This window comes from Parasteatoda tepidariorum, chromosome 10, assembly GCF_043381705.1.
Source record: "Parasteatoda tepidariorum isolate YZ-2023 chromosome 10, CAS_Ptep_4.0, whole genome shotgun sequence".
Classification (NCBI taxonomy): Eukaryota; Metazoa; Arthropoda; class Arachnida; order Araneae; family Theridiidae; genus Parasteatoda; species Parasteatoda tepidariorum.
The window spans coordinates 79,936,366-79,949,239 of NC_092213.1; the positions used below are offsets into that span (position 1 = coordinate 79,936,366).

Sequence of the window (12,874 nt, forward strand, 5' to 3'; positions counted from 1 at the left end):
TTTCAAGTCCGTCTAACTCCCTTTAATATTAAGCTATAAATTTGTATCTCGGATCTAAAGTTGACCTCGTTGAGCCAATCCACCCAATAAAGGAAAATATTTATAGACTAATTAGAGGGGCGAGAAAGACCCCTCAAATCTTTTGTTTAGCTAACCGGGAAAGGGTTCTTGAATCTATGTAGTAGCCCGATCCCCGTATAAATGTGGTTCAACGGCTAAGACTGCGTGCTAGTGACTTACGCCTTAAAGCGTGGAGGTGCAGGTTCGAACTCCGGCTGTGGTCAATTTTTAAAATTTTTTTTTTCTTTTATTTTTTTTTTTTGCATTATATTATTCATTTAATGTGTTTTTCGATAGATTAAAGGATCCTATGTATAAAAGATAATTTTTTTTATTTTCGAAATTTCAAATAATGCTTAAAAACTCGAAAAATCCCGGAAAATTAGTTTATTTTTATTATATTTTTTTTATAAACTTCTTTTACAATATTATCACGATAGTTTAGCATGCGAAATGTGTTCTTGGTTTGAAATCAAGTGTCTGTGTATAAATTTTTTTTTTACTTTTTTCTTTTTTTTTTACATTATATTATATATTTAATTAGTTTTTCGATATATTAAAGGATCCTATATGTAAAAGATAATTTTCTTCATTAAACACTGTTCTAAAAGAAATCATCATGGAAATTTTAATTGGTATTTTTAACAATTGCATACGTAAAATATTAAGAAATGGAAAAGTATAGTAGTACATTCCTATACAACTGAATAGAGGAGGAGTGGGAAGGGTCAAAGGCATGGAACCGTCTTCTCCCCAGATGGCGTATTCGATCATTGCGATCGCTTGTAAGTAATGCAGCGACAACCGATTTGACCACACTGTACGAGAACTTTCGACACTAAAAAATCGATTAATATTTGCACGATATTTCTTATCGATATGATACAAATGCACAAAGTAAAATTTGCTTTGATGTTTACAGAGTGTTTAGTGTTTATGATTTGGAGTGACAAGCTTACTAGCGATGGTAGTGGGTGTGGAATATGTGCTCTGAAAACAATATTGTGATCTTATAAAATTGTGCTATTTCATGTCATTTGGATTTACTGGTCCCCAGTCTAGTGATATTTTTCTTACGGTGAGTTTCTTGCTGTATTTTTCGTTCTTCTCTTTTTTTTCTTTTTGCACTGATAAGATTCTAAAAGAAAATCACCGCGATAACCTAAAAGAAAACTGTATGTATCTTATTTACATATTCAAAAACAAGCAAGCTTTTGTGAGTCATAATTATACACAAGTTATTGCTTGCACATAATATATTCAACTTGCACTGAACATACACGGACATTCGACTTACCGAACATAATTGTTTAATATTTGAACAGCCGTCAATAATCTATCGTCTAAAAATATTTCTCCTTTTAATAACTACTTACAGAAGTTTGCCTATCATTTTCAAAAGTTATTTTCTTGATTATTTGTCAATTCAAAAGCGGATAGTAATAAACTACAAATATTTTAACCCGATTTTCACCTTTGTATAGAGATCGCTATGGTTAACAGTTCATGGTTAGTAAAATATTTAAGGTACCTAAAAGTATTTCAGAACTATCATCAGCACCGTTTTAATAATATGCAGGGCCTGTGGGCACAAATATGCTTTAGACCCCTATGACATGCCATGATGTTTTAAAACGAACTAAAAAACTTAACGTGCATAAAATAAATCATTTTTAGGATATGAATCATAAATCATAACCCGGATTTTTCTGGAAGACAACCCGGGTGTGTTTTATTGGGCTTTTCTGGGTTATATTGGGTAATTAAAGTGTGATTAATGCATATAAATTGGTGTATAAGTCAAAAAAAGTTTTTTTTCTGACATCGCAATTACAAAATGTTATATGTACTCACATGTTTGAAACTTATTTTAACGCAGGATTACTTTTTATTTATATTTTCAGGGATCTGTTTAGAAGAAATTTTGGTCCGTTAACGGACCCTTCACAAAATATTTTAACTTAAAAACGGACCCTTCAGAAAATGATTTTTCTTTTAATCGGACCCTTCACAAATTTGTTTATCTTCATTATTATTTTGTTAATAANAATTAAAGTGTAAATAATACAAGTAAATTGGTGTATAAGTCAAAAAAAGTTTTTTTCTGACATCGCAATACAAAATGTTACTCACATACATCACATGTTTGAAACTTATTTTAACGCAGGATTACTTTTTATTTATATTTTAATCTTAAAAATATTTGAGGAAATTATTATTTTTTGCATGGAAAGCAAATCAAAGGGACTGACCAATTAATGACCATACAATCAAATTTAGCCAGTAAAGTGACTCCTCCAGTCTCCAAACACAGTTAGTTTTTTATGTGTAACAGAGGATAAAAAAGAAACCAATTTTAGAAAATCTTACTTAAGGGTGGGTTTTTTGCAACCCTGGATATGAAGCAGTAATTTTAACAAATTTAAACACATTTTGTTACCCCAAAAACTCAAATAAAGCACTTTTAAACTATGCATAATAAAAAAAAAAAGGAAAACTTTGTGAAGCTAACCAGTTGTAATCCTCAAATAATAAAATAATTTTCAAAACCATGGAAGTTTATTAAAATAATTAAATTGCATAAACATAAAGGTATGACAAATAAAAAAATTTCAAAAGGTTGAATTATTTTTTTTAAACTAAACAGCTATTAAATTAAACATCTTTCAGTGTCCAACTACCTAAAAATTTCATTGGAATGTCGAAAAATAGATTGCGGTTGCCTTTTTAAGTTTTTGAGGTTATAAACTATTCAAATTATTGATGTTTGTATGATAATCAATCATGATTTGTAGGAAAAAAATATATATATTAAACGGTACGTTGCGTTTTTAAGTGCTTAAAGGTGCTTATTTTCAATTTTCGTTTTTTAAAAGCCCTTAAAGGTGCTTTTTTAAAGGTGTGTATTTAAAAAGTGCTTAACTTTCCCCTTTTGTAAATGAGTTTTTTTTTTCTCTCGTTACCATGTCAGTTTTTGCCATGTATGCAAAAGCGTGTTTTTCACATTTTTCTATTCAACGTTTTCACAATCTATTTCAGCGTACCGTTGGTTCATAGCATGTGAAAGTGCCATTAATTTTACATGTTTGATGAAATACTTACTAGTCCGAATGTCTGTCTACTGAGTTGAGTTTGAGATTCTTGTTCTCTCTTGTGCAACTCAGCTGCATTTTGCAAGCTATTCTCAATTTCTGACTTTATTTTCCACCCTCTGTGGTCGAACCAAAAAATCTGTCGATCATTTTATAACGACTAATATAATCAAGAATAGAGTTTTTTGTTAGAAATGAGTTATTTTATCATGATCATGTAAAGTCTGAAAATTATTTAGCATTTTGTTAGTGTATATAGTGATTAAAAGTATTTTTTGAAAATAATTTTAATCTAATTAAAAAAAATTTTTATTTAATTAAAAAAATTTCATTAAAATATTTTTATAATAAGTCTTTGAAAATTTATTGAAGCATTTTGTAAGGAATTGCTTTGAAGCATTTTGTTAATGTATTTACAGAGATGCCAGCTTGCTCCGGATAGCGAATAAATATTTTCGTGTGGTAGTTTATTAATTGTGATTCTTGCTTTAATAAATTCAATTTATCAGGCTTTTATCCACCTCTATTTCTAAATCAGGGTTTCTTAACCTGTGGTTCATGAACCCCTAAGGGGTCCATGAGTTATATTTTGGGGGACAGCTGACTACTCCTAATTTTTAAAACGTTTGGAAGCCTACCCATTGCTTGTAAAGCGAGCTATGGCCGCTATAATTCCGTTTGCTTCAGTGTATTTTCCACACTTGTGACAATAAAAACATAACATCCAAATCGATTGAATGTTGAACATGATATACACGTTGCTTTTTCGAAAACCATCCCCCAATTCATTTTATTAATTAAGGAAAAGCAGCAGCAACCTTCACATTAAAAATATTAATTTTAAAAATTTTGTATACTATTAAAATAATTAAATTAAATGTTTTCTAATAATTGATGTTTTTTACAATTATTTTTTTCACAGGAGGGTGGTCCGTGACTTCTTAAAAAATTTTAAAAGGAGTCCATTATATCAAAAAGGTTAAGAAACACTGTTCTAAATAATTCAAAGGCTTATATAATTCGCCACTTTATTATAGCAGGGCTGATTGTGCTCCAGAAAAAATCCGGATTTTTCTCTAACAGTGATCACAGAAGTTTCCGGAAGTTAAATTTTCAAAGGTGGAACTTAAAAACACAGTTTATTTTTGTTTGTAAGGGAGAGCCTGATACTTTATAAGCATATATTCATGATTAATATTCATTTTTTTTATCAGTAAATAGTTATTATAATCATAAATTCAAGAAAGAAAGACATATTTGTAAATTTTAATTACTTTTCCAGGTCATCATAGTTATGTGTAAAATTTTAAATATATTTTAAGTAAACTAAGACATATTGAGAAAAAGGAAAAAAACCTTGTTTAAATTTTTTTCAATTTAAATATTAAGTCAAGAAATTTTTCGGAATTTTAACTTCGGCTCACAATCACCCTGTTATCGTTAAGTCATGCTAAATCCTTTAAAAAGTAATGTGATATTCATAATGATTTCATTATAAATCTTGTTAAAACATTATGTTAAATACAAAACATGCGTGGTATAGAAATTAATATCTTGATATTGAATTTTTGCACTTAAAATTTTCAGGGTTTTTTATTTTGTGTCGCAATCATCCCTGATATTGATTATTATCTATAACAGCATATATTTCTTTAAATTTAGTAGTTTTTTCTAAAAGGGAATATGTGTCAAAATGGATTTGCAGGATTTAAATTATATGATAAATCTATTGCATCAACATTTTTGTTTTTTAAATTAACTTTGAAACAGTCTGCTGAGATTGAATGTCTTCTAATTTCTTCTTTAAGTCTTTTTAAAAGCTCAAGAATGGGATTTATTTTATACCTTTCTTTTTTTGAATTTTCAATAAATAAGGTAAAATGTTCTAGAATAGTTTTTTTTATTTTTTTTTTTTAAGATAAATATTGGCTGTAGGGTTGAATGAGGAAATTTTGACTTTTGTATAATGTGATGGTAAAAAGTGTTTCACAAACGTAGTTCGCATGTTCTTGTACATATTGCGCATATCTGCTAATGTGTAATAAAGTATTTCTGTTATAATCTTCCTTGCTGTTTGGTCATCGCAGGTGGCCAGCTGACCTGTGATGTGGGTTTACAAGTTTGTCATGGCCTTTCAACCATTCAGACACACTAAAGCTAGTCTGTCTGAACTTCCTGAAAGTAAAAAGGATAACATGAAATAAATAAAATGAAACCAATAAACAAAATAATAATATAAAATCATTTATAATGCATATGTAAGGCAATGAATTTAGACCAATTTAATTACAATGACGGTAGCAAAATAACAGTAAATCGGGTAATGATAGTTGCAGCTATAAATAATTGCATTTGAAATTACATTAATCGTTTTACACCTACATTACAATTACGGTACTTACATATTAAACGACAGCTAGTTAATTAGACTACAAATATAGTGATCAGTCACAGTTAATTATTAAATGCCTTATGCAAGCGGTTAAACTAGAGTAGCTAACCAATAACACAATGGTTTACAATTATTAACAATAATTATCATGAACTTAATTCTGATGAAGCTAATAGTTTGGATTTGGGGATAGGGTTAATTATGAGGGAGTTAAATTACTTGTTAAGGTAGGGTTTGGGTTGCACTTACCCAGTTTCATTAATCATAGAAAGAAAATAGGAAATCTCATTTAAGAAATGTGGCAGCCAGAAAAAACAAAACCTGGTTTCGTTTTTCGCTTTCCTGCAGTACTTGCGACCGATTCCGTAGAAATGGCCATGGTGCCTTCAGGGTGACATTGCATTTTGTGCAATGTTTCACCTAACTCATACTTGAAGATAGTATGCTGGCATTAAAAATGTAAAGAATTAGAAAACTTAAAGCGTTCTGTGAGACTGGTTGATGCCATGACAAAATTGTGGAGACTGGAGAATTGGCCGATTGTGTACAAGTTGGCTTTGGCCTTTCTCCGCTGTGCTGCCAGTTGACCTACACATCCCCTTCCCTCTTATTAGAAAACTGACCCCACCTTCTTCTCGAAGATGTTTGTTTCACTAAATAATGGAGAATGCTCATTAAGTCCCTAATTTTTAATGAGTAACATCCCCAGGGACTACGAACCTAAATTGGGTTGTTTAGGATTAAAAGATTTATCAACAAGTTGGTTATTATTAGAAATTGGATTTATATTGCAGCATATAAACATTGAGGCTAACTTCATGGAAAAAAAACACACTACAATATTAAATAGTGAACCACAACACAATTATTTTTTTATACATGTAAGAAATATGGCTCCACGATCAACACTGGTTGGGGGGCTCATCGTCCAGCACCTAGGGGCTAGGGAGATGGAGCTGTAGTGGGCCGTGTGTGGTGATCAACCACATTGGCGAGCCAGTCCGTGGCTGATTATGGGATGTACATGTTACCACATTGTTTGCGCCGGAGATCCGTCGGTGTAAGAACACAAAAGGCTAATGATATTAAAACAGAACAATACACATCTCTAGCTTACAAGCAGTTTTATAAATAATTTTTGTCTATTGTTTTATAGGTCGGTTAAATAGTTGGAAAATATTTTCACACTTCTTGTTTTTTGTGACTAAATATCGGAAGGAACGGTGTTGAATAGAGCTGCTGTTATTACCAGTCTCTACTTTGCGATCAGTATGAACAGCCAACCCAATTTTTGGCAACTCCGTAGCCTTGTTATTTTAATCTCAATCTACAAGACAAGGGAACTCCTGAATCAAGTATTGGGAGAAATTTGCCTTTGTGGAGGAGTTTTTAGATTAAACTGACTCGCATTTGCTCTACATGGAGAGGAAAACCTCCTACGGTTAGGACGAGGAGACTCTAACCCATGATCCATCTACCACTGAGGATATTTTACGTCAGCACAGTGGTCAGTGTGAGCGGGATTGTGGAATTCGTATCGACCAGCCATCACTGAGATTCGAATCCGGTTCACCTCATTGGAAAGCGAACGCTCTATCCCTTGAGCCACCATGGCTCTAATCAGCAGTATTGTCGTTATCTGTTATCGACTTAAGGCCTGTTTACACGGTCCAATTTCTTGAATCCGAGAAATTGGACGGATTTCTCTGTCCAAGAAATTGGATGATTCGTTGACACTATCCAAGTTCTTGAATGTCGCTGATTCATTGAAAGAAAAACTTGCGCATGCGCATTGTTCATATTCAACATNATATTTTCATCATAAATATCGGAAGGAACGGTGTTGAATAGAGTTGCTGTTATTACCAATCTTTACTTTGCGATCAGTAGTATTTTATTTTATAACCGTCATTGAACAGCCAACCCAATTTTTGGGTTTACGACTACTAATGTACAACTCCGTAACCTTGTTATTTTAATCCCAATCCACAAGACAAGGGAACTCCTGAATCAAGCATTGGGAGAAATTTGCCTTCGTGGCGGAGTTTTTAGATTAAACTGACTCGCGTTTGCTCTACATGGAGAGGAAAACCTCCTACGGTTAGGGCGAGGAGACTCTAACCCATGATCCATCTACCACTGAGGATATTTTACGTCAGCACTGTGGTCAGTGTGAGCGGGATTTTGGAATTCGTATCGACCAACCATCACTGGGATTCGAATCCGGTTCACCTCATTGGAAGGCGAACGCTCTATCCCTTGAGCCACCATGGCTCTAATCAGCAATATTGTCGTTATCTGTTATCGACCTAAGGCCTGTTTACACGGTCCAATTTCTTGAATCCGAGAAATTGGACGGATTTCTCTGTCCAAGAAATTGGATGATTCGTTGACACTATCCAAGTTCTTGAATGTCGCTGATTCGTTGAAAGAAAACTTGCGCATGCGCATTGTTCATATTCAACATTATAAAATAATACTTACATAAGTTTAAAATTACTAAATAAATTCAAATAAAATCATAATGACACAAATAAACCTCAACAGATCAATTTATTTGAACTAAAATCTATGAAAACCCACAACAAAATGACATAATTTGCTGCCAGCTTGTTGACGTCACGAAACCTAAGACGCTGATTGGTTAAAGAGAAAAAACTTGGATGGAAAGTAGAACATGCTCTACTATCGTCCAAGAAGTTGGACCAAGTTCTTGGATGTTTGTTTACACGATCCAAGCTCAAAGCAAAACAAGTTTCCATCAATATCAATCAATCTCTGTCCAAGAAATTGGATCGTCTAAACAGGCCTTTTATAGGTAGGTTAAATAGTAGGTAAATATTTTTTTACGGCTCTTATTTTATTGTGAAAGGGACTGCGTGATCTTAAAATTGATCTTGTGTTTGAAGATGGATGAGGACAATCTTCAGGTTAGGTGACGAATGTTTTTTTTTTTTTTTTTTAATTTTTTATCTCCGGTCCTTGTCAAGAGTGCGACATTTTTTTTTTTTCCTTCTTTGTCAACCCTCTACTCGGATGAGATCATTTCTCTTGTCAAGATCACTTTGTCGTTCTTTAAACTCTCGAGCTGTTGGAAACCAAAAATAGAAACTGAGAAATAAGATGCTGACGTCGGTCGGGGTGTCAACGAGGCGTTAGAGTGCCTCCTTCACTTTCGGAATTTAAAGGCGGCTGAAAGAATAAGTGCGTAAATAACAATGAAGAGAGAGGTAGAGAAAATATGTTGCAAAAAGGCTCGTGCTCGATCAATTTTCGTTTATCAGAGATGATTGTGCTCCGGAAAAAAAATCCGGATTTCGAGATTTTTCGCTAACCGCGATCCGGAAATCCAAAGTCCAGAAGTTTACAGAAATCATCGATCACATTCATGTATAAAAATTCTTGTATATTTTATTTAAAAATATTAGAACTAGAATTTATACTTGGCATCTCTTTCATTTGTAAATATTTTTTCTGGTAGAATAATAAATGTGANAGCTCACACACAAGAGCACAATTATATATATGTAATCTTGTTGCAGTAATCAGCATAAGCTTGTTCAAAATACAGCGAATGTTTTTGCCTAATATTGTAATTTAAATTTCATTTTACTACCACTGGAAAAATCATCCTTGAAAGGATTAAAAGTTGGCAGGTATGCATAATTTATATAGAATTTCACGTTGTGAATATATCAACGATTTAAAGTTATAAGGACATTAATTTTTTTGAAATGCGTCATTAATGATTTTACTCAGGAAATTTTCAAGATTTTTTAATTGGGCTCGCAATCACCCCTGATTTATTCAACAAATATCTTTTTTCCCATAATTTTCTATAACTATCGCCCAATGTTTTACTCATTGTTGAATTTCTTTTTTGTATTGAAATTCAGTAGATTTTCTTTAAAGGAACTAAAGTTTACTCTTGACTTCTGTTACGAAACTTCTGCCCTGATAAAGGGACGGCGTTGTAATCACTCTCAATAATTCTGTAATCACTTTCGGGCAGGCAATTGATTGGACTGGAAGGCTTATTGGAGAGCCCCATTTCGTTTTGTTTTATTGTTAATTAAATTTGTTTGTTATTAAATATGGTTTCTTTGTTCAATGCACACATTCGCCACTGAATCATTGTGCAACAACTTCTCGAACTTCGATACCTCGAAAGCCTTGTCATGTCAAAAAAATATTTTTTCCAGGGTGCGTAGCCAAATCTTTCAACAAAAAATAAGCACCTTTAAAGTACTTTTTAAGCACTCAAAAAATATTTTAAAGCACTATATACATTAACAAAATACAAAATAATTTTCAGAGACTTTACATAATCGTGAGAAAATAACTAGTTTTTGACAAAGAACTCTTTTTCTTGATTATATTAGCTACCATAAAAAGATCTAGAGATTTTTCTGTTCGATATCAGAGGGTGGAATATGAAGTCTAAAATTGAGAGTATCTTGCAAAATGCAGCAGAGGTGTCTATGAAAGAGCAATAATCTCACCTAACCCAGCTCTGTAGACGCACATACGGGCTAGCAAGTATTTCATCCAAAATGTAAAATGATTGGAGCTTTCAAACGCTATGGACCGACGGTACGCCGAAATGAATTGTGAAAACGTTGAATAGAACAAATGTGAAAAGCACGCTTTTGCATAATACGTAGTGAAAATCGACATGGTAACGAAAAAAAAATCTATTATTTAAAAAGGGTAAATTAAGCACTTTTTAAAAACACCCAAAGAAAAAAGCACCCTTAAGGGCTTTTCAAACCTTAAAAGAACAAAAATCGAAAATAAGCACTTTTTAAAAGCGCTACGCACCATGTTTTCCCTTGGCCACATAATGTTAATTTGAATTAATGTGTAGAAGAGTTGGCAGTATGATTTTGATAATCTACGAAGGGCTAACTTAATTGGGCCTAAATTTCTCCTAAACAGGCCCCTGAAGTAAGTATAACCGTTGTGGGATAGTTTGCTTATTTTGGAACATTTTTTAGGACCAGCACTTCACTGATATGTGTTTTGCATTAGTTCTTTCGCGTTGTCTCTATGGAGATGGCTGAATCGTGGAACATTGCGACGTTGTCGCAGAATGTTACCGAGTTTTTTGATTGTTTGTCGCAGAATGTTACCAAGCAGAAAGATTTTTCCTTTGGGGAATAAAAAAATTTTGGTTTTTCTTTTCTGCAGAAATTTTCGAAAGATTTTATCTTTTCTTCAGAATTATATTCAAAATGCTTATATTTTTTCTATTCTCATTTGAGAATTATTAAGTAAAAGTTTTGGTTTTCTTTTCTGCAGAAAAATTTGTTTCATTTTTTCTTAACAGTTAATGCTATTGATTATTTTTACACAGTTTTTAAAATCTGATATTTTTAATGATATTATTTATTAAAACAGCTAAATCTTGAAATGAAAACATGTATCTGTAACCCCCTTTTTAAAGAGTTTAATTTGCGTAATTTCGCAAATTAAATTACTGCTATGGAATTGTGAAATCCATAGCAGTAATTTACTGCTATGGATTTCACAATTTGATGTGTAGAATGGATTTCACAAATTTGTTTTTAAATTTGATGAAAAAAAGAAAATAATACAAAAAAAGGAAATAATTCATTGATTTACTCCCTATAACATGCGAGAATATCGCTTATAATATTAGATTAAAAAAAATATTACATATTCAATTTAAAAAATTAAATTAATTTTTCCGAAAAGTTGTTTTTCTTTGAAAGTTAACGCTTTTGTTACTTTAAATAAGTAACATGTGTGTTTGTTATAATTAAAAGTATCTTGCAGAAAGATGTAAGGGTTTGTCGCAGAAAACCCTAAATAAATTTTGACACAGCGGTCAGTGTTATCAATTATCTGTGATTTGCTGATAAAGCAGTAAAAAACCTTCTTTTTTTTTGGTGCTTGTTTCTTTAAAAAGTTTCAAGTCAGGGCGAATAATATTATTAAAGAAGAAAAAAAAGCGATCAACTTATCTGATCGCATCTTAGATCTCTGAGATGCTGCTGCGCACATCTTTCTCTGCGTACATACGTCTACCTTTTTTTTTTCTTTTCTAATAATAATTACGCATTCCTGAGGAAGATGAAAGGCGACACTCCGGAATATCAGCTGCCTCTGTCCATAAATTACGAACGCCATGGAACAAAACTCTCTCTCTTATCTCTCTCGCCGCATCAACGCTTTTTTCGTTCTCTGCATTCGTGATGAGATAGATGCTGATAAATATTTTGCTGCAGACAGTGACCCACAAAATTAACAGTTGTTAATTACTCTCTCATCCTTGGTCATTAGGACGGATATGCTTGTCACGTGACTCTCAGTTGTCTGGAAGAGAGGGATGAAAAGAATTCGACAGGGAAAAAAATGTTCGATGGTGATCCTCATTCTGATCCATGTGACCGGAAGTTATGGTTTTCACTCTGTAGGTCAGTCAGTGGAAGAGTAAGAAATGTTAATTGGGTTGTTCTTCAAAGCTCAAATAAATAAATAATAGTTTGAGCGTTTTTTGCCACGGAAGATTAAAAAAAAAAGTCTCATTCAGGGTTGCCACTCCACAGGGAAAACTTGGACAATACAAGGAATTTAAAAATCACCTAAAATAACATGGAAATTTGAGTGGGGATATTTCCGCCAACTACAATCGCCAAGGTGCCAAATTGATTTTAAACTTGCAAATTTTTTTAAAAAAAACCATTTAGTTGTTTGCTCGGGGGTGGCTACGAGTTATAACTTTCGAGTTAGTCCCTTTCTGTGATTTTTTTTTTTTTTTTTTTTTTTTTATCAATTTATGTAGNTTTTAGTTTCTCGCGGACCACTGCCCGAAAGTTTCCAAGACTTGGCGATTATTCTGCCACAGATCACGTTACGGAAATCTCCCTATTTCAGTTTTTCTCTACAGAAAATACAGGAAAATTTATTTTTTATTTTCCTCTTTTAAAAATATGGTGACTGCTCAAAGCGCAATCCAATCCTTTCCAATCTTTTGGACATTTAAGGATATTTCAGCTATACTCAATTATTTAATTTACTATAGCATTATTTGTTATAAGTATGCTCAGCTGTTTCGTATTTCTATAAGTTAATTAAATAAAACTAGGCCAGTATAGCTCACACACAAGAGCACAATGATTGTGTGTTTCCTCTTAATATATTTTATTTTATAACCGTCGTTGAACAGCCGACCCAATTTCATGGGTTTACGACTACTTACGTTCAACTCCGTAGCCTTGTAATTTTGAACCAATCCAGAAGACAAGGAAACTCCTGGATCAGTACCCCCAGAGGTATTGATTTGTTGTGGGAACATGGAGGACTT

At 32.6% G+C, this 12,874-nt stretch overlaps 1 protein-coding gene across 1 annotated transcript in view; it reads left to right on the forward strand.

The window, feature by feature from the left end:
* Window positions 1-944: 944 nt before the first annotated feature.
* Window positions 945-12,874, forward strand: part of LOC107449763 (activated Cdc42 kinase-like) — a gene marked incomplete in the record, with an annotated part of 76,446 nt that continues 64,516 nt past the window's right edge. Inside the window, 1 exon segment of the mRNA XM_043054925.2 lies at window positions 945-1,138.